Below are 7,103 nucleotides of genomic sequence, written 5' to 3'. Positions count from 1 at the left end.
AACAGTGAGCGACACACTTAAACTGCTTTTTTTTTAGATACCAAAGGCCCAAAACTGGATAGTACAGCGATTTGACCCGTGGAACTGCGAAACCACACTGGGATGTCGGGCCTACACAAGACTATTTTCAACAGATATATTTTTGTGTCACAACAGTCAGGAGACACTACTGTTTTTCTTTACGGAAAAAACTACCAAAACCTGAATAATAGAGATTTTTTACCGTGGGATGGCAAAACCACAGTTATTGTTTACTCGGGTATACCACACTTTTTTAAATAGAGATATTTGCGGCTGAACAGTGAGCGACACACTCAAACTGCTTTTTGTTTAGATACCAAAGGCCCAAAACTGGATAGTACAGCGATTTGACCCGTGGAACTGCGAAACCACACTGGGATGTCGGGCCTACACAAGACTATTTTCAACAGATATATTTTTGTGTCACAACAGTCAGGAGACACTACTGTTTTTCTTTACGGAAAAAACTACCAAAAACCTGAATAATAGAGATTTTTTACCGTGTCATGGCAAAACCACAGTTATTGTTTACTGGGTATACCACACTTTTTTAAATAGAGATATTTGCAGCTGAACAGTGAGCGACACACTCAAACTGCTTTTTTTTTAGATACCAAAGGCCCAAAACTGGTTAGTACAGCGATTTGACCCGTGGAACTGCGAAACCACACTGGGATGTCGGGCCTACACAAGACTATTTTAAACAGATATATTTTTGTGTCACAACAGTCAGGAGACACTACTGTTTTTCTTTACGGAAAAAACTACCAAAACCTGAATAATAGAGATTTTTTACCGTGGGATGGCAAAACCACAGTTATTTTTTACTGGGGTATACCACACTTTTTTAAATAGAGATATTTGCAGCTGAACAGTGAGCGACACACTCAAACTGCTTTTTTTTTAGATACCAAAGGCCCAAAACTGGATAGTACAGCGATTTGACCCGTGGAACTGCGAAACCACACTGGGATGTCGGGCCTACACAAGACTATTTTCAACAGATATATTTTTGTGTCACAACAGTCAGGAGACACTACTGTTTTTCTTTACGGAAACAACTACCAAAACCTGAATAATAGAGATGTTTTACCGTGGGATGGCAAAACCACAGTTATTGTTTACTGGGGTATACCACACTTTTTTAAATAGAGATATTTGCGCCTGAACAGTGAGCGACACACTCAAACTGCTTTTTTTTTAGATACCAAAGGCCCAATACTGGATAGTACAGCGATTTGACCCGTGGAACTGCGAAACCACACTGGGATGTCGGGCCTACACAAGACTATTTTCAACAGATATATTTTTGTGTCACAACAGTCAGGAGACACTACTGTTTTTCTTTACGGAAACAACTACCAAAACCTGAATAATAGAGATTTTTTACCGTGGGATGGCAAAACCACAGGTATTGTTTTCTGGGGTATACCACACTTTTTTAAATAGAGATATTTGCGGCTGAACAGTGAGCGACACTCTCAAACTGCTTTTTTTTTAAATACCAAAGGCCCAAAACTGGATAGTACAGCGATTTGACCCGTGGAACTGCGAAACCACACTGGGGTGTCGGGCCTACACAAGACTATTTTCAACAGATATATTTTTGTGTCACAACAGTCAGGAGACACTACTGTTTTTCTTTACGGAAAAAACTACCAAAACCTGAATAATAGAGATTTTTTACCGTGGGATGGCAAAACCACAGTTATTGTTTACTGGGGTATACCACACTTATTTAAATAGAGATATTTGCGGCTGAACAGTGAGCGACACACTCAAACTGCTTTTTTTTTAGATACCAAAGGCCCAAAACTGGATAGTACAGTTATTTGACCCGTGGAACTGCGAAACCACACTGGGATGTCGGGCCTACACAAGACTATTTTCAACAGATATATTTTTGTGTCACAACAGTCAGGAGACACTACTTTTTATCTTTACGGAAAAAACTACCAAAACCTGAATAATAGAGATTTTTTACCGTGGGATGGCAAAACCACAGTTATTGTTTACTGGGGTATACCACACTTTTTTAAATAGAGATATTTGCGGCTGAACAGTGAGCGACACACTTAAACTGCTTTTTTTTTAGATACCGAAGGCCCAAAACTGGATAGTACAGCGATTTGACCCGTGGAACTGCGAAACCACACTGGGATGTCGGGCCTACACAAGACTATTTTCAACAGATATATTTTTGTGTCACAACAGTCAGGAGACACTACTGTTTTTCTTTACGGAAAAAATTACCAAAACCTGAATAATAGAGATTTTTTACCGTGGGATGGCAAAACCACAGTTATTGTTTACTCGGGAATACCACACTTTTTTAAATAGAGATATTTGCGGCTGAACAGTGAGCGACACACTCAAACTGCTTTTTTTTAGATACCAAAGGCCCAAAACTGGATAGTACAGCGATTTGACCCGTGGAACTGCGAAACCACACTGGGATGTCGGGCCTACACAAGACTATTTTCAGCAGATATATTTTTGTGTCACAACAGTCAGGAGACACTACTGTTTTTCTTTACGGAAAAAACTACCAAAACCTGAATAATAGAGATTTTTTACCGTGTCATGGCAAAACCACAGTTATTGTTTACTGGGGTATACCACACTTTTTTAAATAGAGATATTTGCGGCTGAACAGTGAGCGACACTCTCAAACTGCTTTTTTTTTAGATACCAAAGGCCCAAAACTGGTTAGTACAGCGATTTGACCCGTGGAACTGCGAAACCACACTGGGATGTTGGGCCTACACAAGACTATTTTAAACAGATATATTTTTGTGTCACAACAGTCAGGAGACACTACTGTTTTTCTTTACGGAAAAAACTACCAAAACCTGAATAATAGAGATTTTTTACCGTGGGATGGCAAAACCACAGTTATTGTTTACTGGGGTATACCACACTTTTTTAAATAGAGATATTTGCGGCTGAACAGTGAGCGACACACTCAAACTGCTTTTTTTTTAGATACCAAAGGCCCAAAACTGGATAGTACAGCGATTTGACCCGTGGAACTGCAAAACCACACTGGGATGTCGGGCCTACACAAGACTATTTTCAACAGATATATTTTTGTGTCACAACAGTCAGGAGACACTACTGTTTTTCTTTACGGAAACAAGTACCAAAACCTGAATAATAGAGATTTTTTACCGTGGGATGGCAAAACCACAGGTATTGTTTTCTGGGGTATACCACACTTTTTTAAATAGAGATATTTGCGGCTGAACAGTGAGCGACACACTCAAACTGCTTTTTTTTTAAATACCAAAGGCCCAAAACTGGATAGTACAGCGATTTGACCCGTGGAACTGCGAAACCACACTGGGGTGTCGGGCCTACACAAGACTATTTTCAACAGATATATTTTTGTGTCACAACAGTCAGGAGACACTAATGTTTTTCTTTACGGAAACCACAACCAAAACCTGAATAATAGAGATTTTTTACCGTGGGATGGCAAAACCACAGTTATTGTTTACTGGGGTATACCACACTTTTTTAAATAGAGATATTTGCGGCTGAAGAGTGAGCGACACACTCAAACTGCTTTTTTTTTAGATACCAAAGGCCCAAAACTGGATAGTACATCGATTTGACCCGTGGAACTGCGAAACCACACTGGGATGTCGGGCCTACACAATATTATTTTCAAAAGATATATTTTTGTGTGACAACAGTCAGGAGACACTACTGTTTTTCTTTACGGAAAAAACTACCAAAACCTGAATAATAGAGATTTTTTACCGTGGGATGGCAAAACCACAGTTATTGTTTACTGGGGTATACCACACTTATTTAAATAGAGATATTTGCGGCTGAACAGTGAGTGACACACTCAAACTGCTTTTTTTTTAGATACCAAAGGCCCAAAACTGGATAGTACAGTGATTTGACCCGTGGAACTGCGAAACCACACTGGGATGTCGGGCCTACACAAGACTATTTTCAACAGATATATTTTTGTGTCACAACAGTCAGGAGACACTACTGTTTTTCTTTACGGAAAAAACTACCAAAACCTGAATAATAGAGATTTTTTACCGTGGGATGGCAAAACCACAGTTATTGTTTACTCGGGAATACCACACTTTTTTAAATAGAGATATTTGCGGCTGAACAGTGAGCGACACACTCAAACTGCTTTTTTTTTAGATACCAAAGGCCCAAAACTGGATAGTACAGCGATTTGACCCGTGGAACTGCGAAACCACACTGGGATGTCGGGCCTACACAAGACTATTTTCAGCAGATATATTTTTGTGTCACAACAGTCAGGAGACACTACTGTTTTTCTTTACGGAAAAAACTACCAAAACCTGAATAATAGAGATTTTTTACCGTGTCATGGCAAAACCACAGTTATTGTTTACTGGGGTATACCACACTTTTTTAAATAGAGATATTTGCGGCTGAACAGTGAGCGACACTCTCAAACTGCTTTTTTTTTAGATACCAAAGGCCCAAAACTGGTTAGTACAGCGATTTGACCCGTGGAACTGCGAAACCACACTGGGATGTCGGGCCTACACAAGACTATTTTAAACAGATATATTTTTGTGTCACAACAGTCAGGAGACACTACTGTTTTTCTTTACGGAAAAAACTACCAAAACCTGAATAATAGAGATTTTTTACCGTGGGATGGCAAAACCACAGTTATTGTTTACTGGGGTATACCACACTTTTTTAAATAGAGATATTTGCGCCTGAACAGTGAGCGACACACTCAAACTGCTTTTTTTTTAGATACCAAAGGCCCAATACTGGATAGTACAGCGATTTGACCCGTGGAACTGCGAAACCACACTGGGATGTCGGGCCTACACAAGACTATTTTCAACAGATATATTTTTGTGTCACAACAGTCAGGAGACACTACTGTTTTTCTTTACGGAAACAACTACCAAAACCTGAATAATAGAGATTTTTTACCGTGGGATGGCAAAACCACAGGTATTGATTTCTGGGGTATACCACACTTTTTTAAATAGAGATATTTGCGGCTGAACAGTGAGCGACACACTCAAACTGCTTTTTTTTTAAATACCAAAGGCCCAAAACTGGATAGTACAGCGATTTGACCCGTGGAACTGCGAAACCACACTGGGGTGTCGGGCCTACACAAGACTATTTTCAACAGATATATTTTTGTGTCACAACAGTCAGGAGACACTAATGTTTTTCTTTACGGAAACCACAACCAAAACCTGAATAATAGAGATTTTTTACCGTGGGATGGCAAAACCACAGTTATTGTTTACTGGGGTATACCACACTTTTTTAAATAGAGATATTTGCGGCTGAAGAGTGAGCGACACACTCAAACTGCTTTTTTTTTAGATACCAAAGGCCCAAAACTGGATAGTACATCGATTTGACCCGTGGAACTGCGAAACCACACTGGGATGTCGGGCCTACACAATATTATTTTCAAAAGATATATTTTTGTGTGACAACAGTCAGGAGACACTACTGTTTTTCTTTACGGAAAAAACTACCAAAACCTGAATAATAGAGATTTTTTACCGTGGGATGGCAAAACCACAGTTATTGTTTACTGGGGTATACCACACTTATTTAAATAGAGATATTTGCGGCTGAACAGTGAGTGACACACTCAAACTGCTTTTTTTTTAGATACCAAAGGCCCAAAACTGGATAGTACAGTGATTTGACCCGTGGAACTGCGAAACCACACTGGGATGTCGGGCCTACACAAGACTATTTTCAACAGATATATTTTTGTGTCACAACAGTCAGGAGACACTACTGTTTTTCTTTACGGAAAAAACTACCAAAACCTGAATAATAGAGATTTTTTACCGTGGGATGGCAAAACCACAGTTATTGTTTACTCGGGAATACCACACTTTTTTAAATAGAGATATTTGCGGCTGAACAGTGAGCGACACACTCAAACTGCTTTTTTTTTAGATACCAAAGGCCCAAAACTGGATAGTACAGCGATTTGACCCGTGGAACTGCGAAACCACACTGGGATGTCGGGCCTACACAAGACTATTTTCAGCAGATATATTTTTGTGTCACAACAGTCAGGAGACACTACTGTTTTTCTTTACGGAAAAAACTACCAAAACCTGAATAATAGAGATTTTTTACCGTGTCATGGCAAAACCACAGTTATTGTTTACTGGGGTATACCACACTTTTTTAAATAGAGATATTTGCGGCTGAACAGTGAGCGACACTCTCAAACTGCTTTTTTTTTAGATACCAAAGGCCCAAAACTGGTTAGTACAGCGATTTGACCCGTGGAACTGCGAAACCACACTGGGATGTCGGGCCTACACAAGACTATTTTAAACAGATATATTTTTGTGTCACAACAGTCAGGAGACACTACTGTTTTTCTTTACGGAAAAAACTACCAAAACCTGAATAATAGAGATTTTTTACCGTGGGATGGCAAAACCACAGTTATTGTTTACTGGGGTATACCACACTTTTTTAAATAGAGATATTTGCGCCTGAACAGTGAGCGACACACTCAAACTGCTTTTTTTTTAGATACCAAAGGCCCAATACTGGATAGTACAGCGATTTGACCCGTGGAACTGCGAAACCACACTGGGATGTCGGGCCTACACAAGACTATTTTCAACAGATATATTTTTGTGTCACAACAGTCAGGAGACACTACTGTTTTTCTTTACGGAAACAACTACCAAAACCTGAATAATAGAGATTTTTTACCGTGGGATGGCAAAACCACAGGTATTGATTTCTGGGGTATACCACACTTTTTTAAATAGAGATATTTGCGGCTGAACAGTGAGCGACACACTCAAACTGCTTTTTTTTTAAATACCAAAGGCCCAAAACTGGATAGTACAGCGATTTGACCCGTGGAACTGCGAAACCACACTGGGGTGTCGGGCCTACACAAGACTATTTTCAACAGATATATTTTTGTGTCACAACAGTCAGGAGACACTAATGTTTTTCTTTACGGAAACCACAACCAAAACCTGAATAATAGAGATTTTTTACCGTGGGATGGCAAAACCACAGTTATTGTTTACTGGGGTATACCACACTTT

The sequence above is a fragment of the Phyllobates terribilis genome, unplaced genomic scaffold (assembly GCF_046119375.1).
Source record: "Phyllobates terribilis strain yellow unplaced genomic scaffold, ASM4611937v1 Scaffold_83__1_contigs__length_6671269, whole genome shotgun sequence".
NCBI lineage: Eukaryota > Metazoa > Chordata > Amphibia > Anura > Dendrobatidae > Phyllobates > Phyllobates terribilis.
Note: the sequence above shows the minus strand (reverse complement) of the source record.